The sequence below is a fragment of the Hyla sarda genome, chromosome 10, assembly GCF_029499605.1.
Source record: "Hyla sarda isolate aHylSar1 chromosome 10, aHylSar1.hap1, whole genome shotgun sequence".
Lineage (NCBI taxonomy): Eukaryota > Metazoa > Chordata > Amphibia > Anura > Hylidae > Hyla > Hyla sarda.
In genome coordinates, this window is record NC_079198.1 from 109,072,971 (window position 1) to 109,099,446 (window position 26,476).

The 26,476-nt window shown below is 43.8% G+C and overlaps 1 protein-coding gene and 1 long non-coding RNA gene across 6 annotated transcripts in view; one reads left to right on the forward strand and one right to left on the reverse strand.

Annotated features, from left to right (window-relative positions):
• Window positions 1-19,189, forward strand: part of LOC130294481 (uncharacterized) — a 30,354-nt gene extending 11,165 nt beyond the window's left edge. Inside the window, exons 2-3 of the long non-coding RNA XR_008848513.1 lie at window positions 9,004-9,125; window positions 18,580-19,189. This is a non-coding gene — a long non-coding RNA (uncharacterized LOC130294481). The remainder of the gene's footprint in view (window positions 1-9,003; window positions 9,126-18,579) is intronic.
• The window catches only part of LOC130294479 (protein CEPU-1-like), a 721,573-nt gene that overhangs the window by 496,517 nt on the left and 198,580 nt on the right, over window positions 1-26,476 (reverse strand). The gene's annotated exons all lie outside the window — the stretch shown is intronic.

The window sequence follows — 26,476 nt, forward strand, 5'->3', positions numbered from 1 at the left end:
CAGTACAGGACTCCTCTATGTAGTTATTATATACAGTACAGGACTCCTCTATGTAGTTATTATATACAGTACAGGACTCCTCTATGTAGTTATTATATACAGTACAGGACTCCTCTATGTAGTTATTATATACAGTACAGGTCTCCTCTATGTAGTTATTATAAACAGTACAGGACTCCTATGTAGTTATTATATACAGTACAGGACTCCTCTATGTAGTTATTATATACAGTACAGGACTCCTCTATGTAGTTATTATATACAGTACAGGACTCCTCTATGTAGTTATTATATACAGTACAGGACTCATCTATGTAGTTATTATATACAGTACAGGACTCCTCTATAGTTATTATATACAGTACAGGACTCCTCTATGTAGTTATTATATACAGTACAGGACTCCTCTATGTAGTTATTATATACAGTACAGGACTCCTCTATGTAGTTATTATATACAGTACAGGACTCCTCTATGTAGTTATTATATACAGTACAGGACTCCTCTATGTAGTTATTATATACAGTACAGGACTCCTCTATGTAGTTATTATATACAGTACAGGACTCCTCTATGTAGTTATTATATACAGTACAGGACTCCTCTATGTAGTTATTATATACAGTACAGGACTCCTCTATGTAGTTATTATATACAGTACAGGACTCCTCTATGTAGTTATTATATACAGTACAGGACTCCTCTATGTAGTTATTATATACAGTACAGGACTCCTCTATGTAGTTATTATATACAGTACAGGACTCCTCTATGTAGTTATTATATACAGTACAGGACTCCTCTATGTAGTTATTATATACAGTACAGGACTCCTCTATGTAGTTATTATATACAGTACAGGACTCCTCTATGTAGTTATTATATACAGTACAGGACTCCTCTATGTAGTTATTATATACAGTACAGGACTCCTCTATGTAGTTATTATATACAGTACAGGACTCCTCTATGTAGTTATTATATACAGTACAGGACTCCTCTATGTAGTTATTATATACAGTACAGGACTCCTCTATGTAGTTATTATATACAGTACAGGACTCCTCTATGTAGTTATTATATACAGTACAGGACTCCTCTATGTAGTTATTATATACAGTACAGGACTCCTCTATGTAGTTATTATATACAGTACAGGACTCCTCTATGTAGTTATTATATACAGTACAGGACTCCTCTATGTAGTTATTATATACAGTACAGGACTCCTCTATGTAGTTATTATATACAGTACAGGATTCCTCTATGTAGTTATTATATACAGTACAGGACTCCTCTATGTAGTTATTATATACAGTACAGGACTCCTCTATGTAGTTATTATATACAGTACAGGACTCCTCTATGCAGTTATTATATACAGTACAGGACTCCTCTATGCAGTTATTATATACAGTACAGGACTCATCTATGCAGTTATTATATACAGTACAGGACTCCTCTATGTAGTTATTATATACAGTACAGGACTCCTCTATGTAGTTATTATATACAGTACAGGACTCCTCTATGTAGTTATTATATACAGTACAGGACTCCTCTATGTAGTTATTATATATAGTACAGGACTCCTCTATGTAGTTATTATATACAGTACAGGACTCCTCTATGTAGTTATTATATACAGTACAGGACTCCTCTATGTAGTTATTATATACAGTACAGGACTCCTCTATGTAGTTATTATATACAGTACAGGACTCCTCTATAGTTATTATATACAGTACAGGACTCCGCTATGTAGTTATTATATACAGTACAGGACTCCTCTATATAGATATTATATACAGTACAGGACTCCTCTATGTAGTTATTATATACAGTACAGGACTCCTCTATGTAGTTATTATATACAGCACAGGACTCCTCTATGTAGTTATTATATACAGTACAGGACTCCTCTATGTAGTTATTATATACAGTACAGGACTCCTCTATGTAGTTATTATATACAGTACAGGACACCTCTATGTAGTTATTATATACAGTACAGGACTCCTCTATAGTTATTATATACAGTACAGGACTCCTCTATGTAGTTATTATATACAGTACAGGACTCCTCTATGTAGTTATTATATACAGTACAGGACTCCTCTATGTAGTTATTATATACAGTACAGGACTCCTCTATGTAGTTATTATATACAGTACAGGACTCCTCTATGTAGTTATTATATACAGTACAGGACTCCTCTATGTAGTTATTATATACAGTACAGGACTCCTCTATGTAGTTATTATATACAGTACAGGACTCCTCTATGTAGATATTATATACAGTACATGACTCATCTATGTAGTTATTATATACAGTACAGGACTCCTCTATGTAGTTATTATATACAGTACAGGTCTCCTCTATGTAGTTATTATATACAGTACAGGACTCCTCTATGTAGTTATTATATACAGTACAGGACTCCTCTATGTAGTTATTATATACAGTACAGGACTCCTCTATGTAGTTATTATATACAGTACAGGACTCCTCTATGTAGTTATTATATACAGTACAGGACTCCTCTACGTGGTTATTATATACAGTACAAGACTCCTCTATGTAGTTATTATATACAGTACAGGTCTCCTCTATGTAGTTATTATATACAGTACAGGACTCCTCTATGTAGTTATTATATACAGTACAGGACTCCTCTACGTGGTTATTATATACAGTACAAGACTCCTCTATGTAGTTATTATATACAGTACAGGTCTCCTCTATGTAGTTATTATATACAGTACAGGACTCCTCCATGCAGTTATTATATACAGTACAGGTCTCCTCTATGTAGTTATTATATACAGTACAGGACTCCTCTATGTAGTTATTATATACAGTACAGGTCTCCTCTATGTAGTTATTATATACAGTGCAGGACTCCTCTATGTAGTTATTATATACAGTACAGGACTCCTCTATGTAGTTATTATATACAGTACAGGACTCCTCTATGTAGTTATTATATACAGTACAGGTCTCCTCTATGTAGTTATTATATACAGTGCAGGACTCCTCTATGTAGTTATTATATACAGTACAGGACTCCTCTATATAGTTATTATATACAGTACAGGACTCCTCTATGTAGTTATTATATACAGTACAGGACTCCTCTATGTAGTTATTATATACAGTACAGGACTCTTCTATAGTTATTATATACAGTACAGGTCTCCTCTATGTAGTTATTATATACAGTACAGGACTCCTCTATGTAGTTATTATATACAGTACAGGTCTCCTCTATGTAGTTATTATATACAGTACAGGACTCCTCTATGTAGTTATTATATACAGTACAGGTCTCCTCTATGTAGTTATTATATACAGTACAGGACTCCTCTATGTAGTTATTATATACAGTACAGGTCTCCTCTATGTAGTTATCACATTTAGTGCAGGACTACTTTATGTAACTATATATAGTGCAGGACTCTTCTATGTGGTTAATATGTACAGTGTAACACTATATGTAGGTATTATATACAGTGCAGGCCTTTTTATATAGATATTATATATAGTGCAGGACTCTTCTATATGGTTATTATATAGAGTGTAACACTATATGTAGGTATTATATACAGTGCAGGCCTTTTTATGTAGATATTATATATAGTGCAGGACTCTTCTATATGGTTGATATGTGCAGTGTAACACTATATGTAGGTATTATATACAGTGCAGGCCTTTTTATGTAGATATTATATACAGTGCAGGACTCTTCTATATGGTTATTATATAGAGTGTAACACTATATGTAGGTATTATATACAGTGCAGGCCTTTTTATGCAGATATTATATATAGTGCAGGACTCTTCTATATGGTTGATATGTGCAGTGTAACACTATATGTAGGTATTATATACAGTGCAGGCCTTTTTATGTAGATATTATATACAGTGCAGGACTCTTCTATATGGTTAATATGTACAGTGTAACACTATATGTAGGTATTATATACAGTTCAGGACTCTTCTATATGGTTATTATATAGAGTGTAACACTATATGTAGGTATTATATACAGTGCAGGCCTTTTTATGTAGATATTATATACAGTTCAGGACTCTTCTATATGGTTATTATATAGAGTGTAACACTATATGTAGGTATTATATACAGTGCAGGCCTTTTTATGTAGATATTATATATAGTGCAGGACTCTTCTATATGGTTATTATATAGAGTGTAACACTATATGTAGGTATTATATACAGTGCAGGCCTTTTTATGTAGATATTATATACAGTGCAGGACTCTTCTATATGGTTATTATATAGAGTGTAGGACTATATGTAGTTATTGTATTTGGTCCTATAGTATAACCGTTTGCCGTTTCAGGACAGGGTTTTTATTGACTATGTTCAGGTCACACAGATGTGAAGATGATCAATGATTATTTTTTAAGGGCGCACAATCCCAGCCATTGTTTGTCAACCAATCGATGGGTCATTTGCACAGAGTAATCCCACTATTTGGCTTGTTATCCTTCCATGTATACAGCCATTTAGTGGGATTATTTGGTGTGTAGTATTGTCTTACCTTTATATTTTCATGGTCTGATCTTCCACCGTCAGAACAGACCTTTGAGGACTTTTTATTTGATGTGTTGCGCTCTGTATTTGTCGGGTCAGTACAGCAGGGAACCTACCGCTGTTATACAATGTATTGTCACTAGTGAGACTCATCGGCAGCCTCCAGCTCCTGGCAATCAGGTGATCAGTCATCTGGCCACCGGGACTGACAGAGGCAGAGTCCATACTGCGCTGTGAGAACAGAGAAGACACAAGTAATGAGAACCATTCCTGTCTTCTCTCCAGGGTCCTGGTGGGCTACGACATCTGGCACACGGCTTAAACCTGGACTGTATAAAGGTGCACCAACCATACATTTATGCGTTTAACTCTTTACTTAGTACATGGAGTAGATCAGGGGTCAAAAAGGGTGGGAACTCATGCTAGATTTCCCCTTAAAGGTGTACTAGACATCTTATACGCTATCCAAAGGATAGGGGATAAGATGTCTGATCACGGGGGTCCCGTCGCTGGGGACCCCCACATTCTCCCTGCTGCTCCCGGTGTTCGTTTAGAGCGTTGGGTGCAGCGACAAAGGCTCATGACGTCACAGTAATGCCCCCTCAATGCAAGTCTATGGGAGGGGGCGTGACGGTCGTCACGCCCCCTCCCATAGACTTGCATTGAGGGGGCATTACTGTGACGTCACGAGGCTCTGCCCTGCATCACCAGTCATCTGTTACGGAGCGAAGTTCGCTCTGTTCACCGGATGTCTGGGGTGCTGCAGCCGAGATCCCCGCGATCAAACATCTTATCATGTCTAGGGGCGGAGTAACCCTTTAAGGGCTAGTCCTGCAGGAGTCCTGCTAATGGGAACTGCGTTCCTGCTGTGGAAAAAGTGCAGGAACTCTGTTCCCATGAGTTCCTGCAGGACTTGAGCCCTGGAGTAGATCCTCTGAGCAGCACAAATGACAGAGGAGAATTGTAGAGGAGGCTGGTATATAGCGTGAGGTGCAGGCTGTATATCCTGTGTGCCCGCTGTGTGATACTGTGTGTTTGCTGAGTGCCCGATGGGTGTCCTCTTATTGCCTGTGTTCTGCTGTGTGTCCACTGAGTGCCCGCTGTGTATCTCCACTGTGTAGGAGTTGTGTGCCCCTTTGCATTACACTGGTTGTCTGTTGTGTGCCCGCTTTAAGCGTGCTAGATACCCACAGTATGTCCATTGTGTGCCTGCTGTATGTCTATTGTTTGCTCACTGTACGTCCACTGTGTGGCCATTGTATGCCCTTTATGTGCCGGCAATACAGTGATCCCTCAACTTACAATGGCCTCAACATACAATAGTTTCAACATACAATGGTATTTTTTGGACCATTGTAACTTGAAACCAGACTCAACATACAATGCTATGGAATCTGTGAAACGTGTCAATGGCTGGAAGAATTGACTGATCATAATGAATATTTCACTGGTAAAACCCCCTGTATTCCTAAAGTGCATGCACTGACTGGTGTCTGGTAGCGCCCCCTACAGTACAGGGAGGTATTACATGTTCTGTACTCTTTACCTGTATTACTGAAGTGTATGCACTGACTGGTATCTGGTAGCGCCCCCTACAGTACAGGGAGGTATTACATGTTCTGTACTCTTTAACTGTATTCCTGAAGCGTATGCACTGACTGGTGTCTGGTAGCGCCCCCTACAGTACAGGGAGGTATTACATGTTCTGTACTCTTTAACTGTATTCCTGAAGCGTATGCACTGACTGGTGTCTGGTAGCGGCCCCTACAGTACAGGGAGGTATTACATGTTCTGTACTCTTTACCTGTGCCAGGGTTAGCTTCTCCTCTGGACAACAGGTGAGGGCGGCTCCATTTTCCTGTTTTTTAGGACATTGCGTGTTCTGTCCAGGACCCTGAAGAAGCTCCTGTCCTCTACATAGACCAGTGTTTCCCAAAGAGGTTGCCTCCAGCTGTTGCAAAACTACAATTCCCAACATGCCCGGACAGCCTTTGGCTGTCCGGGCATGCTGGGAGTTGTAGTTCTGCAACAGCTGGAGGCACCCTGGTTGGGAAACACTGACATAGACAGTGATTACAGCTCCCAGCAGCTCTTTCTTACCTTTATATATAAGGATTTGCTTTATCTGTATTAGTTATCTACTTATTTCTCTTTAATCCTCACTTTTTCCTATTTTTGGATGACATTTTGGTGGCTTCAGAACCAATTACCAGGTTTCCACAGAGTTCTGGTCTCAACATACAATGGTTTCAACATACAATGGTCGTCCTGGAACCGATTAATATTGTAATTTGAGGGAGCACTGTCTGTTCATTGTACGCCTGTTGAGTGTTAGTAGGTTCTGTAGTAACTGATCTGCCCATACCTGGAAAGGAGCCGAACATGAAAGTGTTAACAGCACACATACCTGTAGCCCCCCCCCTCATCCGCACTCGCTCCTTCGGGGCATAAACACTCTTTCATCCCAAAGCTTTGTGCATGGCGTACTCCGACATCAGACCCTCAGTACCATGAAGAAACACGGATGAAATGAACCAGGGCACTTACCTAGGGAGAAAAAGAGAGATGAATAAGCCTGAGAAGGGAAGGAGGAGGAGAATAACAATCCTTCCTAGAGCTGAGCTGTGGGATACCAACTATTAGGGGTACCTTATACATTAACACTGACTGCGCCAACAACCCCCAACACACCCCGCCAGCTCTGGGGAGGTCACTTCCCCTGCGTCCTTGGCCGAGCGGCTTTTATATGTCACATGTGCTGATAAGATCAAGAAGAACGGGAACAGAGAATTCAGAGGGGACGGATGAAGGGGACAGGAAAGGGATAAAATACCTCGAAATATCAAAGTCCCCGCTCCTGTCTCCTCCAAACTTTTTAATCACTCCGGCTTTATCTTGTTTTTGCTCTGAATGATCTCAGGGGGGCGATTATTCAGAGATGACCCCGCAGCGCATCCATCTACTGAGGAACAGCAGCCATGAGAGCAGTAGGCAGAGCATTGCGGCACATTACTGTCTGCAGAGCATCACTCCGCCAGCCTCCACTGCAAAAATGACAGCGGCTCAGAGAAAATGGCTTGGAGCGAATGGTTCAGCCACACCATGGCTCCGGGATATTCAGCCCATGACCCCGTTATATTACAGAGGCAGTGGAGTGAACCACCTCCCGGCGTGCAGGCCGCTGCCGCTCCCTCACCACCACTGTAACCATTATGTCTAATTTATAGTTAATCACGTCTGACTCTTACAGATTAAATCTTTTTTTTGAAGGACAGGGAGTAAATAACAGATCACAATCGTCTGTACAATGTGAATAATCGGGGGAGACGTATTAAGATGGCAACAACTGGGAGGGCAGGGGCACACGTGTGGCCGATATGATCTGATGGGACGTCCAATGTGGAAGAGACCATCATCTTCTGACAGGTCATTCTGTTTTTTGGAAAGTTGGTTTGTAACAACAGTTAAAGAAGCACTCTTTTTTTTTTTTTGGCCTATATGATGAACACTCACCATCACTAGCTGCACAGCGCCATTTGTTTTTTATTGCGGCACAGTAACATCCCTGTTTTTTTTTATGTTAAATTGATCATGTGATCACCAGTCTGACCCTCACAAACCTACTGTGTGTCCGTCCTGGTATATAACCTATACTATTTTTGTCACAAAAACGCTCTGTACTGTTGCTGTCTCTATGAGAACAGGATATATAGTACTTATACACCTCCGATGAGGCGGTGTTCATACATTGCGTTTTTGTGACAAAAATAGTAATATTCTACAGCAAGTAGGCAACTCATGGTATAAACATGATTTTGGAAAATTACAGCTGCAATGCAGTAAAAATGTGTAAGAAAATGCTATAAATATTCCACTCACGAACACAGCCTTAAGACTTCAAATCTCCATAAAATACCTCAGTTGTGATTATAGGTCAAATCAGTTGTGCCTCATGTCTATATTTCTCTAAGAAACACTTTGAATAAGGAAATGCATCAAAACTGTATGCTTTGTGAACTGACCCCAACCCACTCATGAGTCTCTGCTGTTTAGGCTTCTGGTAGCTGAAGTCCAGCCAGGTAAATAGGGTGGTCTTATTAGGTAAATGTAACCACCACACTCTCTTGGCAAGGCCAAAGGATTCATGGGAAATTTGGGAAGGGTGATAGTTTCAGTTTTGCACAGTCATAGAAACCAGTGCGCTGCAGAGCTAGGTTTAAGCTTTGTGCTCTGGCATCTGACACACTTGTTTGTGTCCTATTAGGCGGTGTAGGTTTAAAAAAAAAAAAATAGGGTTTGGACAAAAGTTGTGCGCAAAAAATAATTTGCCACACATGATAACTTAATGCAGTGATTCCAAACCGGGGCTCCCCGGCACCCCAGGCCTTGCCCGGGGTACCGCGACGCTCCGGCAATTTATTTTTTTTAAATCTCCACAGGCACGCAGACCGGGAAGGGGATATATGCAATGGGGATGGTGCACCGGACCATCCTCCCAGCCCCCGGACCATTTTCCCGACCCCAGGACAATCTTCCCGGCCAAAGGACCAGCTTAATTAAGGTACTGCACCCTCTTCCCTCTGTCACCCCTGTCCACCCCTTTGTCACCCCTCTGTTTCCCCCTTGTCCACTTTCCTGTCATCCATGTCCACCTTGTCCGCCCCTGTCACCCATGTTCACTACCCCTCTGACCACCCCCCCAGTCTACCCCCCATCACCAAGGTCCAAACCCCACTATTCACCCCTCTGTCCCTTTGTCACTCCTGTCCACCCCTCTGTTACCACCTATTCATTCCTGTCCCCCCCTCTTTCACCCCCTATGCCGCCTGTCACCCATGTACACTCTTCTAACCCACATACATCTGTCACCCATGTACACCCCTCAACACCCCTTTGTCACCCATGTACACTCCTCTACACCTCAACACCCCTGTTACCCATGTACACCCGTGTCACCCCCTACACCCCCTGTACACTCTTCTATACCCATGTACACCCCTGTCACCCCCTATGCCCCCTGTACACTCTTCTATACCCATGTACACCCCTATGTCACCACCTACACCCCCCTGTACACTCTTCTATACCCATGTACACCCCTATGTCACCACCTACACCCCCCTGTACACTCTTCTATACCCATGTACACCCCTGTCACCCCCTATGCCCCCTGTACACTCTTCTATACCCATGTACACCCCTATGTCACCACCTACACCCCCCTGTACACTCTTCTATACCCATGTACACCCCTATGTCACCACCTACACCCCCCTGTACACTCTTCTATACCCATGTACACCCCTGTCACCCCCTATGCCCCCTGTACACTCTTCTATACCCATGTACACCCCTATGTCACCACCTACACCCCCCTGTACACTCTTCTATACCCATGTACACCCCTATGTCACCACCTACACCCCCCTGTACACTCTTCTATACCCATGTACACCCCTGTCACCCCCTATGCCCCCTGTCACCCATGTACACTCTTCTACAACCATCTGTCACCCATGTACACCCCTCAACACCCCTGTACACCCCTCAACACCCCTCTGTCACCATTGTGCACTCCTCTACGCACCTGTCACCCAGGTTAGGAAACACTGACTTAATGCCTACTACATAAATTGCTTCACAATGCCCGAAACAATACACCAGCTTAAAAAATGCTCTATCAAAAAGAATGCACAAAAAAGCCACAACGACGGCAACTGCTCAAAATTTGGCACCCAAGAAAACACCAGAAAAACGGTGTACATCCACTGATTAATGTCCCCCTATAAGTAAAATAAAAATCCAAGAGTGCTTCTTTAACCCATAGGTGGATGCATCATTGCATGATCAAGCTATTTGCCATTCCGGTGTCTGGGAAACACCATAATATTGGAGACATGGAGTCCCCCCACATTTTCCAGACACAGATATAACTCAGAATGCAGTGTCTGATAACTTGACAGAAGACAAATCATATTCTTCCTTCCACAACGGGGCGTATTAGGAAAGTCAATGGAACAGAACCATATGTACAAAATACATACACACACATATATCTCATATATATATATATATATACACACACACAATATCACTTTATACAGACAAACACATATACCTCATATATATATATATATATATATATATATATATATATATATATATATATATAGTGGTCCCTCAAGTTACAATATTAATTGGTTCCAGGACGACCATTGTATGTTGAAACCATCGTATGTTGAGACCATAATTCTACGGAAACCTGGTAATTGGTTCTGAAGCCACCAAAATGTCATCCAAAAATAGGAAAAAGTGAGGATTAAAGATAAATAAGTAGATAACTAATATAGATAAAGCAAATCCTTACATATAAAAGTAAGAAAGATCTGCTGGGAGCTGTAATCATTGTCTATTTCAGTGTTTCCCAAAGAGGGTGCCTCCAGCTGTTGCAAAACTACAACTCTCAGCATGCCCGGACAGCCTTCGGCTGTCCGGGCATGCTGGGAGTTGTAGTTTTGCAACAGCTGGAGGCACCCTCTTTGGGAAACACTGGTCTATGTACAGGACAGGAGCTTCTTCAGGGTCCTGTCCAGAACACGCAATGTCCTAAAAATAGTAAAATGGAGCCTCCCTCACCTGGTGTCAAAAGGAGCAGCTAACCCTGGCACAGGTAAAGAGTATAGAACATGTAATACCTCCCTGTACTGTAGGGGGCGCTACCAGACACCAGTCAAAGCATGCACTTTAGGAATACGGGGGTCTACCAGTAATTGCCCATTCTGATTGGTCAGTTCTTCCAGTCATTGACACGCTTTGCAGATTCCGTAGCATTGTATGTTGAGTCTGGTTTCAAGTTACAATGGTCCAGAAAAGACCATTGTATGTTGAAACTATTGTATGTTGAGGCAATTGTAAGTTGAAGGATCACTGTATATATATGTATGTGTATATATATATATATATATATATATATATACACATACACACACACAATATCACTTTATACAGACAAACACATGTACATTATAACCGCACATTTAAAATATACACACACAACAGACACTATAAACAGCCCATTTAACCACATACAGAATATACTAAGTGGTCAATATAGAGGTGCAGGGAAAAACACCCGTCTGGGACCGGTCACACATAGAAGTGGGGAGCAGATAATTAGGTTTAAGCTATACAGGTTAGGCTCGGAGTGTCCAGACACACAAATTCCTTTTTTTTTTGTAAATTCAGAACAAGACTAATTCATTCAAAATTAATTTATACACACAATACACATATATGCTATTCACCAGTGTTTCCCAGCCAGTGTGACTTCAGCTGTTGCAAAACTACAACTCCCAGCATGCCCAGACAGCCTCAACCAGCCTCTACCTCCACCGGCACCCAGATAATTTGAGACCCCTGCTATAAACAAAGCATTAGTATGAATTGGCAAAGTCTTCAGCTTCCTGATTCCTCACAATTTTCAAGATCTCTGCTTCCTTATTTACATTCTTCTTTACATTCAGAGGCTTAAAGGGGTACTCCGTTGCCACAGCGTTCAAAACATTTTGTTCCAAACGCTTGAAGCGGGCGGCGGGGGGGTCTTAACGTCACTGTCACGCCCCCTCGTGATGTAACGTCACGCCCCCTCGTGATGTAACGTCACGCCCCCCTCAATGCAAGTCTATGGGAGGGGGGCATGGTGCGGTCGCCACATCCCCTCCCATAGACTTGCATTAAGGGGGCGTGATGTGACATCACAAGGGGGGCGTGGCAGGGACGTCAAAACCCCCGCCGCCGACACCCAGCGTTCGAAACTAACGCCGAGTGCTGCACAGAGATTGTGGGGGTTCTAGCCACGGGACCCCCGCAATCAGACATCTTATCCCCTATCCTTTGGATAGGAGATAAGATGTCTAGGGGCAGAGTACCCCTTTAAAGGGGTACACCAGTGGGAAAAAAGTTTTCAAAATCAACTTAGGCCAGAAAGTTATAGAGGTTTATAAATTATTTCCGTTAAAAAATCTTAATCCTTCCAGTACTTATAAGCTGCTGTATGCTCCAATGTAGGTTGTGTAGTTCCTTCCAGTCTGACCACAGTGCTCTCTGCTGACACCTCTGTCCGTGTCAGGAACCGTCCAGAGCAGGAGAGGTTTGCTATGGGGATTTGCTCCGCTCTGGACAGTTCCTGACATGGACAGAGGTGTCAGCAAAGAGCATTTTGTAACAGATCTGCAATGAAAAATTCTGATGCGTGTGGAATGACCCTATTTGGGTGTATAAAGTTCGAGTGTCTAGGCAGCACAAGCCATAAATACGGCCGAGTATAGAAAACACTCTGATTTGAGATCTGAGATGGGTTATAATAGACGCAAAATAGTGATCGGGTAAAATTTAGCTGTACTCTGTGGCCCCCATGGCACGCTCCACAATGATTGAGCCGAGATCTTGAGCTGACGACAGGCACTTTCATATGCAGTGATCCCCGGTTACCCACCCTGAGGCCCTCCAGTTGCTTCACACACACGTCTTGATCCTTCTACATTTAATCTGAGATAAAGAGCTTTGTTATCAAATCAGAACTCCAGGGAGCTGGGCCGGTATAGAAGCCTCCAAACAAATGAGCAAACACAAAGGGGGCCTCCTCCCTGCATACACAGGTCAGAGCAAGAGAAATGCAATGGAAGTAGAGACGTAGCCCCAGAAGCTCAGCTGTGAACATGTAAGGTTGGGGGGAGAGGCTCTGTATTATAGCATTTACGAGATTCAAGTGACCGGCGGGCTGTACATCAATGATCAGCAGATTGTGCATCGATGACTAGCGGGCCATACATCAATATCCGGCGGACCGTACATCATTGACCGGCGGACTGTACATCAATGACCGGCGGACCGTACATCATTGACCGGCGGACTGTACATCAATGACCGGCGGACCGTACATCAATGACCAGCGGACTGTACATCAATGACCGGCAGACTGTTAATCACTGAACGGCGGTTTGTACATCAATGACCGGCGGACTGTACATCAATGACCAGCGGACTGTACATCAATGACCAGCAGACTGTACATAATGACCGGCCGACTGTACATCAATGACCAGCCCACTGTACATCAATGACCGGCGGACCGTACATCAATGACCGGCTGACTGTACATAATGACCGGCCGACTGTACATCAATGACCGGCCGACTGTACATCAATGACCGGCCGACTGTACATCAGTGACCAGTGGACTCTTAGAATGAACCTCATCTCGAGTATTGACTAGAACAGTATAACTGGAAACTGTTAAACTAATAGAATTATCTATACTGGACATGTGTGGTATGGGGGTCATGTCACTGGTCATGGATACTGTAGGAGTTATATATGATATGGATGGTTTGTGGGTCTTCTCACTGGTCGTGTATGGTGTGGGGGTCATGGCACTGGTCAGAAATGGTGTGTGGAGGTTGTGTCTCTGGTCAGAAATAATGTGGGGGTTGTGTCACTAGTCATGGATGGTGTGGTGGTCATGTCACTGGTCTTGTGTGGTGTGGGGGTCATGTCATTGGTCAGAGGTAGTGTGTAGAGGTTGTGTCACTAGTCAGGAATAATGTGGGGGTTGTGTCACCAGTCATGGATGGTGTGGGGGTCAGGTCACTGGATTTGTGTGGTGTGGGGGTCATGTCATTGGTCAGAGGTAGTGTGTAGAGGTTGTGTCACTAGTCAGGAATAATGTGGGGGTCGTGTCTCAAGTCATGGATGGTGTGGGGGTCATGTCCCTTGCCATATGTGATGTCAGTGTCGTATGTGTAAAACTGTATGACCAGATCATTGGGCACTACATTAGCACTGGGATATAGATTCCAATTATAAGTTCTAGGAACTGCAGTTGCTCATTTCCTCCATATTTATTTCTGAGAGTAGACATGGAGCTGAGAGAAGTCAAGCGCAGCCGTCTTCTTCATTCTATCGCATGAAGCACCTGGATATTGAAAAGAGAGCGTTTTGTGAGGCCGCCCCGGATAATTAAACCTCTCCCTGGCGCTGCGGTTAATTCCCAATTAAATGAAGTCGCCTTTTCGTTGCGCAGCATACGCCGTCTATTTAGATGTGGCGATATTTACCTCAGTGAGGTTATTAATTAGACCTCGAAGGATGTGCTGTTTGCCTTCATTTATACGTGTTCACAACCGCAGACACTCAGTAATACAGAGAACATTGGATTCTGTTCTGCTGATTCTTTTCCTGACTACCAATATGGCTGCCATTAGTTACCCCAGGGTTCTGACCTAGCTTTTCTAGACTCCTTAGAGAACCTGATTGCTGCATACATTGTCCCCTGCACTTATACATTGTAACAATGCCTACATTTTACCAGCATTCACGGTGCTCATGAACACTCAACTCTAATCTTCATTATTCCCTTTACTGGTGATTTCTCTTAGATTTAGTGACAAATATGTGATGGATACAAGGTACACTCCATGTGAGGGGCCCCAAGAGATGGGTCATCTTGGTCCCGGAGGGTAGGGTGTTGCAAGAAGTCACGGACTGCATGACCACTGGCTCCAAGATGCCTGGAAGGTAGACACTAGGGGACAAAACATTGGAAGGGGGATGGGGTTTAGGAGGGACCAGTTGTTGCAGGTGATTTGTATTGCCATCAGCCCTTTCATATATAAATAATACATTACATAAGGCTTGGATGATGACACTTCACCTTAGGGGTGTTACTTCCAAAAGAGGCCACCATGGGTAGGTTCCCATTGGTCAGACTGGGTCAGTCCTAGTGGATGGTCTGAATGTGCCAACAACGAACATTGGTACCAGTTGGGTAATGGAGGCTGTAGCTGTGAAGGTGGTCATGCTCCCCAAGAAGATGTGTGGAACCACTTTATTTTGCCGTAATTCTCTGCCATGCATGTTATTTGTTAGGCCTGACACAACAAAACGGTATCTGTCTCTTTAAGTAAGGGGAGCCAGCGCCACCCGTCTCCCGTAATGTGGATATTATATTGTGCTGGACTATTAGGTACGAGCGCAGCTCCTCACATCACGCTGAGATTATATCACGTTACAGAGTAAATGACTTTTATAGCACGATGCAGATCCGTCGCCTTTCTCTCATTAGAAGGATTTTTATGCTTTATTGGATAAAAATGATTCCCCCAATTCTTCTAATGACTGCATCCCTGATGGGACCAGGTGATGAATATGGCAGGCATCACATGTGGCTCTTAGGGCCTGTCTAATAATTATCTTCAGTATATACCCGTGCACTAGGTGACACCTCACCTGCGTGGTACACATGCGGTACCTTTTACTAGTGCAGTCACTTGCTTTCTTATTTAGTTGCCAGAGTATAGAAGCGCTGCCCCCATGTGCATTAAACCAAGAGGCACAATGATCAACTGGTGCCAGAAAGTTAAACAGATTTGTAAATTACTTCTATTTAAAAATCTTAATCCTTCCGGTACTTATCAGCTGCTGTATACTACAGAGGAAGTTGTGTAGTTCTTTCCATTCTGACCACAGTGCTCTCTGCTGCCACCTCTGTCTGTGCCAGAAACTGTCCAGAGTAGGAGCAAATCCCCATAGCAAACCTCTCCTGCTCTGGACAGTTCCTGACATGGACAGAGGTAGAGAGCACTGTGGTCAGACAGAAAAGAACTCCAGAAAGAAATAAAACTTCCTGTGGAGCATACAGCAGCTGATAAGTACTGGAAGGATTAAGTAAATAGAAGTAATTTACAAATCTGCTTAACTTTCTGGCACCAGTTGATTTGAAAATATATGTTTTCCACCGGAGTACCCCTTTAAAGTGGAGCTGCCAGTCTGAAATAGATTCAGGTACAAGATAGATTATGTTCTGGAACAGTGGTCTTCAACCTGCGGACCTCCAGATGTTGCAAAACTACAACTCCCAGCATGCCCGGACAGCCAACGGCTGTCCGGGCATGCTGGGAGTTGTAGTTTTGCAACATCTGGAGGTCCGAAAGGTTGGAGACCACTGTTCTAGAACCTCACAGAGGATGAGAGCTCGGGATGGATCATGTTTCTAAACCGGACACCTCCAGCCTGGGATGGACCATGTTTTTGTAATTTACTTCTATTTAAAAAATCTTAATCCTTCCAGTACTTATCAGCTGCTGTATACTACAGAGGAAGTTGTGTAGTTCATTCCAGTCAGCCCACATTGCTCTCTGCAGCCACCTCTGTCTGTGTCAGAAACTGTCCAGAGTAGGAGCAAATCCCCATAGCAAACCTATCCTGCTCTGGACAGTTCTGAACTCCAGAAAGAAATAATACTTCCTGTGGAGCATACAGCAGCTGATAAGTACTGGAAGGATTAAGTAAATAGAAGTAATTTACAAGTCTGTTTAACTTTCTGGCACCAGGTGATTTGAAAATATGTGTTTTCCACCGGAGTACCCCTTTAAAGTGGAGCTGCCAGTCTCAAATAGATTCAGGTCCAAGATAGATTATGTTCTAGAACAGTGGTCTTCAACCTGCGGACCTCCAGATGTTGCAAAACTACAACTCCCAGCATGCCCGGACAGCCAACGGCTGTCTGGGCATGCTGGGAGTTGTAGTTTTGCAACATCTGGAGGTCCGAAAGGTTGGAGACCACTGTTCTAGAACCTCACAGAGGATGAGAGCTCGGGATGGATCATGTTTCTAAGCTGGACACCTCCAGCCTAGGATGGACCATGTTTTTGTAATTAACTTCTATTTAAAAATCTTAATCCTTCCAGTACTTATCAGCTGCTGTATACTACAGAGGAAGTTGTGTAGTTCATTCCAGTCAGCCCACAGTGCTCTCTGCTGCCACCTCTGTCTGTGTCAGAAACTGTCCAGAGTAGGAGTAAATCCCCATAGCAAACCTCTCCTGCTCTGGACAGTTCTGAACTCCAGAAAGAAATAAAACTTCCTGTGGAGCATACAGCAGCTGATAAGTACTGGAAGGATTAAGTATGTAATTAAAAAAATCTGTTTAACTTTCTGGCACCAGTTGATTTGAAAATATATGTTTTCACAGGAGTACCCCTTTAAAGTGGAACTGCCAGTCTGAAATAGATTCAGGTCCAAGATAGATTATGTTCTAGAACAGTGGTCTCCAACCTGCGGACCTCCAGATGTTGCAAAACTACAACTCCCAGCATGCCCGGACAGCCAACGGCTGTCCAGGCATGCTGGGAGTTGTAGTTTTGCAACATCTGGAGGTCCGAAGGTTGGAGACCACTGTTCTAGAACGTCACAGAGGATGAGAGCTCGGGATGGATCATGTTTCTAAACTGAACACCTCCAGCCTGGGATGGACCATGTTTTTGTAATTTACTTCTATTTAAAAAAATCTTAATCCTTCCAGTACTTATCAGCTGCTGTATACTACAGAGGAAGTTGTGTAGTTCATTCCAGTCAGCCCACAGTGCTCTCTGCAGCCACCTCAGTCTGTGTCAGAAACTGTTCAGAGTAGGAGTAAATCCCCATAGCAAACCTCTCCTGCTCTGGACAGTTCTGAACTCCAGAAAGAAATAAAACTTCCTGTGGAGCATACAGCAGCTGATAAGTACTGGAAGGATTAAGTATGTAATTAAAAAAATCTGTTTAACTTTCTGGCACCAGTTGATTTGAAAATATATGTTTTTCACAGGAGTACCCCTTTAAAGTGGAACTGCCAGTCTGAAATAGATTCAGGTCCAAGATAGATTATGTTCTAGAACAGTGGTCTCCAACCTGCGGACCTCCAGATGTTGCAAAACTACAACTCCCAGCATGCCCGGACAGCCAACGGCTGTCCGGGCATGCTGGGAGTTGTAGTTTTGCAACATCTGGAGGTCCGAAGGTTGGAGACCACTGTTCTAGAACGTCACAGAGGATGAGAGCTCGGGATGGATCATGTTTCTAAACCGGACACCTCCAGCCTGGGATGGACCATGTTTTAGAATGTCACAGCAATGTCCTCAGCCTGGGATGGATCACACTGATCACACTCATCATCATCATCATCATCCTATTTTCAGATGCAGTTGAGTGGAGTCTATATAAATACCCACTGGGGCTCCGAGCTGTCATGGAGGGAATCCTCATGGTGATCGCTGACGGTAATTGTTTCCTAAGAACTGGTCCCGCAGTTCCATCACTGAGGACGATGGCTGGATGTTTATTTATCAGCCGCATTGTGTGGGACAAACTATCACGGGATCATCAATTACACTGAAGCCTGGGCCAGAAGTGTGACAAGGACGATGAGTGGCGAGGGCGGCCATCACTCTGTCTGTAATGTTCATGTAATTGTCTGCAGTAAACAAGTTATTTAAACTCATTTTAAGAATATTTATTCGCCGAATTATTCTGAGGCTGAGATCAGAGCAGAATACAAAGCTGGGACACCATGTGCTGCTCTCCCTGTCCTGTAATACACACCACTGTCCCCCAGGACCACAGATGAAGCGTCATCACTACAGACAATCCTGTACTGGCTCTGTATTCTCTACCGGATCTCAAAATGTCACCATAAAGTGTGGGCTACACAGTGATACCGGGTGTATGAAATACAACACATGAGATTTTCTAGTCAGCTAAAAACCCATTGACACACACTTTTTTTGGTGCACATTTTGTATTCATTGGATGAACTGAAGGTAGATTTAGGATTAAAGGAGTAGTCCAGTGGTGACCCAGTGGTGAACAACTTATCCCCTATCCTAAGGATAGGGGATAAGTTGCATATTGCGGGGGGTCCGACCGCTGGGGCCCCCTGAGATCTCCTGTACGGAGCCCTGACAGCCCGCGGGAAGGGGGCGTGTCGACCTCTGCACGAAGCGGCGGCCGACACGCCCCCTTAATACAACTCTATGGCAGAGCCGAAGCGCTGCCTTCGGCAATCTCCGGCTCTGCCATAGAGTTGTATTGAGGGGGCGTGTCGGCCGGCGCTTCGTGCGGAGGTCGACACCTGCTATCTGGCCGGAGAGCCTGGCCCCCGTACAGAGAGATCGCAGGGGGCCTCAGCGGTCGGACCCCCCGCGATCTCAAACTTATCCTCTATCCTAAGGATAGGGGATAAGTTGCAGATCGCGGGGGGTCCGACCGCTTGGGCCCCCTGCGATCTCCTGTACGGAACCCCGACATCCCGGGAAGGGGGCGTGTCGACCTCCGCACGAAGCGGCGGCCGACACACCCCCTCAATACAACTCTATGGCAGAGCCGAAGCGCTGCCTTCGGCAATCTCCGGCTCTGCCATAGAGTTGTATTGAGGGGGCGTGTCGGCTGCCGCTTCGTGCGGAGGTCGACACCCGCTATCTGGCCGGAGAGCCTGGCCCCCGTACAGAGAGATCGCAGGGGGCCCCAGCGGTCGGACCCCCCGCGATCTCAAACTTATCCCCTATCCTTAGGATAGGGGATACGTTTTACACCACTGGACTACCCCTTTAAGGACGCGGCCAATTTTTATTTTTGCATTTAGTTTTTTCCTCCTCGTCTTCTAAGAGCCATAACTCGTATTTTTCCATCCACAGAGATATGAGGGTTTGTTTTTTGCGTGACCAATTTTACTTTGTAATGACAACTTTCATTTTACCATAAAATGTATGGCGCAATGAAAAAATTATTATTATTGGTGGCGGAAAATTAAAAGGAAAACCAAATTTTGCAACAGGTTTAGTTTCCACTTTATGGTAAAACTGACAGGTATTCTATTCTGTGGGTCAGAAGGATTAAAACGATACCCATGGTTACCTGCTCTTTTATTACTTTAAGAAGGTGTGAACATGACATTGCGTCCAATAAATATCATGTATGAGGCATAGAGATTGCTGCCAGGTTTTTACCCACATCTAAACCAGTAGAGACAAACATGAGTTCCATACCAGCAGGATGACAACTTCTGATTTATTATGGCCACTTTACTATACACAAAGAAGCCCTGGATCGGACATTATGGGAGAGGAGGGGCCCATGACAGGGGGAGGTTAGAGCAAGGAAAGGTTAGCTAGGGGTTAAAGGGGGGTGGCTTAGGGGAAGGAAGTCACGTAGGCAGGAAGCAGTTAGTCGGTGCAGAGCAGGGCTAGGAAGTTGCCCGCCCCTTTTTAATTCGGAGGGGGGAGGGGCTTGTTCCTTTGTCGCAGCGACAGGGGCTGGAGGGGGACTTGAAGGCATTGGGAGACATCTGGAGAAGAGTTGGAGAGATTCGGATGGTGAAGCTGGGGCGGTACCCAGCTGGTGGTGGGAAATTCCTACGGCCAAGGGTAAAGTAGGAGACTGAGGATTAGTCTGCCTTCAAGTCCCTCTCCTTCACTGGGATAGTGGTTCTAGGATTGTTTTCATTGCACTGTTTTTCTTGCACTGTTAAGTTATGGGTAATGTTTACCTAATTATTATAAATGTTATTACGGTTATTTATATGGTTAAAAAATTTTATTTAATAAAGTGGGCTGCTGTGGCCTACAAACTTGGAATATGAGTATTTTTGAGAGGGGGTTTCATGGGGTCACAGCGGCATAGCCTATCCCCTAGTCAAGCTCCTGGTGACACTTCTGAACTCTGTATAAAGAGGATAAACACTCTTACAGATCCGGCTCACTTCACCACCAGAATCAGGCCACTACTTCATCAAAACCTGTTTTTCAGCAGTTTTCCCTTTTGGCATCGACTGGAGACATCTTGTCAGAAACTTCCTACTACAAGTCAATTATTAGTTGGATCGCCTCTTGTTTATTCTACCAGAGGAAATGACAACATGGAGAACTGCAGCAGGGCAGACACCACTGACTTCTCCCTCCTCTTTGTTGTTCCAAGTCCCTGGGGCTTTCCAAGATGAGATTTATTAGAATTTATTTTCAATTATACAGCTGAGCAAGAAAAGCCGGGAGCTTCAAAGAGACACATTCCCGCAGGGACTCCCCAGTGTGACAATCTAAATGAGGCGCGAGGTGGGGAGAGGTGAGGCGCCTTCCCACCGCCACAGTGCTAGAGCTGTCACTCTGCAGTTTAACATCTCTCACTTACTTAAAGGTGCCCTGATCCATAGCAGTCTCTTTCAAATGATTCATCTCAGACCCCTCAAGAGTCTCTCTGCCACAGAGGGCATCATGAGACCGTTTCAGGAATAGTTTTGTTCAGAATAACAAAATCTAAGAGAAAGAAAATGCAAAAATTCCCATCCACAGAAGTGTTTTGTCCTGAGAAAAATGCCCAAACCACAATTCTCTGCAGGAATGGAAGTTACAACTGCATGAAAACATCCAGCAGATGTGCAACTCCAAAGAGACCAACCAGAACCCTGCTAAATATAATCCAGAACTCACATCAAAACATGGGCCAGTACGCTCATTAGTGTAATTAACCTGTGGCTCATTGATAAATTCCTCCACCCTCCTCACTTCCTTGCTGGATCTTTGTTGCCTTGAGCCTGAGAGAAAGCATTCCTGTTATTGCCTTGCCGTTATGGCCTTTGCTCAGTGACTTGACCTTGCTCCTTGCCTACTGACCATTTGCTACTTTCCTGACTACACTACTGTGCCACCTGCCCTGACCTTCTGCTATCCTGACTACGAGCTGTCTTATCCCTCCTGTGCCTCTCATCTCCTCAGCCACCTGTGTGGTTGAGCCGTGCCTGGGGTAGCGACCTGCGACACCTTAGATTCCGATCCCTGGTACGGTCCGAGTCATCTGCCACACAGGTCCAGTGGCTCCACATCCACCGGGGTTCCTGTCTTCAGAAACGTGAGTGGTACATATATACACATGGCTTGCTTGTCAGCAGCAGATCCTGTAAGTTGCGAGCTGTGGCCTCAATAAATTTAACTTGTTTTGTTTGCACATCCCACAGATCATCAATCTGATTAAGATCTGGAAAACTTTGAGTCGCCACCTTAATCTCATTGTCATGTTCCTCATTCCTGAACAATGTCTGTAGTGTGGCCGAGGCATTATCCTGCTGAAAGAGGCCATTGCCATTAAAAAAGATCTATCTGCCATTAAAGCTGGAATCTGATTTGTACAGTGGTTAGTAGGTGGACCCAGGATTTTCAGCAGTACATTGCCCTCTTTGGCTTGTTTTCTTCCCACAGGTAGTATTGGTGCTATCTCTACCCCAGGTAAATGACATACATGCACTCAGTCATCCACATGATGGAAAACTTGCTTCATAAGACCAGGTCACCCTCTTCTGTGGCCACTTTTGTGGTGGACAGGGGGCAGCATCGGCACTCTGACCAGTCTTAAATGTACTGTGTGATCCGACACCTTTCTATTATACATACAGGGAACACTATAAAAAAAAGCAGTTCTGGAGATGCTCTAACTTAGTCGTCTACACATCACAACTTGGCCATTGTCCTAGTCACTCAGATCCTTACACTTGCCCATTTCCCCTGCTTCCAATATAAACTTCAAGACGGACTGGCCACGTGCTGCCTTATATACCCCACTCCTCTACCGACATAAGCCATTGTTACCAGTTCATCCATGTTATTCACTGTACCAGTCAACGGTATAAATGTTTAGGCTGATCAGTGTACACACATGATATTATTATAACACACACATTATAGCAGTATACGCCTCTACACCTTCATCTATTACATCCCATGAGGTGCGGTTGGTACCCACATAAGAGCATCTCATTGCAGATTCCATTAGCAAGCGGCGTGCAGGGAAGGTATCTTGCTCCGGCAGAAGACATAAAGCAAAGAGAATTGGTCTATATTCCGTAATAAAAGTGATTATGTTAATTTAAACAAAACACCGCATCCCCTTGTATCCAGTAGCGAGGGAAGGTATTAATGTAAATGGCATTACAATATCAGCGGATATTATGTGCTACTCTGACTAATTTCTCTTTAGTGTATTAAAAGTGCAGCCTTTCAGATAGTTTCAGGCAAAATAGCTGTTTAACAAGCGAGTCAGTTCTCTTTCCACCAGGAGATTTGGGGAATGCATATTTACATAAGAACAGGATGACATTGCTACCAGGGACAGTTACTGTAATGACTCTATATGTATATTGCACATTTAGCGGCGGATCACGTGCTCGATGCAAGTTCTCCAGGACAATGAGGTGCCCTTGAGTGCTGCTGATGTCCAGAGCAGAAGAGGGGTCTGTAGGAGAGGATGAGTACAGCCGGGAAAGAGAAGTGAGGGCCAAACCAGAAAAAAGGACCCTAAAGAGACTTCAACCATGCTGTGGGGTTTGTGTGGTTACATGACTGTCATATCCCATAAATTCGGTTTGTTCACTTATTGCTTGCTCTTCTTGCTGTTCTTGCTGTTACAGTCTACATACAGTCCATTTGTGGTATGAGGTTTGTCCTCGCTCTCCTCCTGTAGTCAGGTTCTGATATAATCAGTTCCTCCCATCTTCCTGTCTCTATCAGCCATTTTCTTTGTACCTCATGTTGTCTCTAGTCATATCCCGATGAGCTCCGGTAAATGTCCATCTTTTTATTTGCTGCCTTGTGCAAGTATTTGCACATCCTGTGAGGCTGGGTTCAAACTATAGAATTTTCGAGTCCCATTGCAGTCCAATGCGATTCCGCTATACAGTGCACACTATGGAATTTCCAGCTGAAAGAATGAGCTTGTTCATTCTTGTTGCGGAATATGTTGCAGTCTATGGGGATCGGGTGGGAATTCGGTAGTGTGGACCCGGTCTCAAAAGGTATGTTCACGCTAAGGAAAATTCAATGAGAAATTTCTTCAGTGGATTCACGCCATTCAAAATTATCCGGAATTAGTGCTTAAATACACTGCAATTTGCTGAAGACATAAGTGCCGTCCCATTGACAAATAGCACCTCTATGGCGGATTCTCTGGCCCAAACCAATTCCTTTTTGGAAGTTCTGTTGCGGAACTTCAAACGTGTGAACTGAGTAGCGGAATTCCCACTGAAATCAATGTAGGGCTCCTGCAAGGCAGAATATGCTCAAAATATCCATGTGGATTCTCTGTTTCTCTGTAGTGGAAAGAGGGCCCAAGAGTCTCTCCAGCGGAGTTGAAACTTTCTGAAAAGATTTCTCAATGTAAGATCTGGATCAGTATAGACAGTACTGTATAATGCATACACAGGAGACTGTGTCTAAAGCCTCTCCCTGCAGCCTAGTTATGGAGTCTGAATAATAACATTGGAAAACATAATAGTCCATCAACACAGCATGCACCATGTAAAGAATCACTATAAACTGATGCATAATGCTGGAACCGTGGAAAACCTTATATAAAGCTCACCTCTGAATTTCACTGGCTGAAACTATGTTCTAAAATGTACTAATACATGAGTGGGATTTATTCAGTGACAAATTCTTTCTTTTGTCCTTAGTCCACCCCACATGCCATCAAGATTCACCTAGTAAGTCAGACCGAAAGCTGATGCATCGTAGTAAAGTCAATGGAAATGTGAATGAGACTGGTTATTCTTTCATTTAAATATTAAAACTACATTTGTTATGGATCAGTCACACAAGAAGCCTTGAAGTTGTGCAGCCCCAAAAGAGGTTAATGGCACCCAATTGCTGCGAAAGGGGATCCACAGGAGTGTGGTGGATAAAAGCCCCCAGCCTCATCACTTTGGAGTCCCACCTGGTTGGGATCCAGGTATCATAGTATATACTCTACATTTATTACGGTAACTTAAGCTGACACAATATGGTCCACGGAGTGAAGATGAAAATAGCTTGAGGGCTAACCTAATCAGAGAACCCTCCCTTTACATCCTATAGGAAACAGAAGGATCAGCCTCAGGGGGTCTAAGAATGAACGACTTTAAAGCTTGTAAACCACTCTCAAAGATGCTAAAAAGACTATGGGGGAGATTTATCAAAACCTGTCCAGAGGAAAAGTTGCTGAGTTGCCCATAACAACCAATCAGATCGCTTCATTCAGTTTTCAGAGGCCTTTTCAAAAATGAAAGAAGCGATCTGATTGGTTGCTATGGGCAACTCAGCAACTTTTCCTCTGGACAGGTTTTGATAAATCTCCCCCTATGAATCTTTTGTCTATTGCGTATTTAGCTACACACATTTTCAAACTAACCAAGTTCCAGTTATGTGTATGTGGTGACCCAGTACAGAATCACGTGTTCTTCTGTACTCCCGCCCATCCTGTGTGGCAGATGCTACTCAATGTCCGTCATGGGTCCCCTCTCCTCATTACTCTCTATAAAGCACTATATAAAATACTGTCATATAAGGGTTAATGTATTTATATTATCTATGTACTTGTTGCCAAATCTCTAGTTGCTAAGGACCTTGTTGTTAAGGGGAGTATGCAGTGGTGAACATGTGACTTATCCAGCCAATGGGATCTCCCCAAATTCCTCCCATATATAGTGAGGTCAGGGTTCAGTTCTCTCTCTTAGTGCCGAGATACAGTTTGGTGAGGAGTGAAGTCTGTGAGGTGGATCTGAAAGGAGGCCTGAGGCCTAGTCCATCAACCACGCATCTACTACAAGTCAGCCCCACTACTGAGGTGAAAGTCAAAGCCTTGTGGTGAGCCTACAGTCTTGGGGATATTGGGGGAGATTTATCAAAACCTGTGCAGAGGAAAACTTGCCCAGTTGCCCATAGCAACCAATCAGATCGCTTCTTTCATTTTTCACAGGCCTTCATAAAAATGAAAGCAGCAAGCTGATTGGTTGCTATGGGCAACTGGGCAAGTTTTCCTCTGCACAGGTTTTGATAAATCTCCCCCATTGTACAAGTCAATTCCAGCAAGTTAGTCCAAGTCTCTAAAGTCTAGCGTGGGCTGAATCAGTCATATACAGCACAATCAAGTCCCAGCAAGCCGATAAGCTTCCCTAAGTTCACCCTAAGAAGCAAGTTTTGTAAGTCAAAAGTTTGCTGGTATTGGTTTGCAATATTTGGAGCCCTCTGAGACAGAATTAGCTAAATTTCGAGAAATGTTACACATGATAAATTCACAACC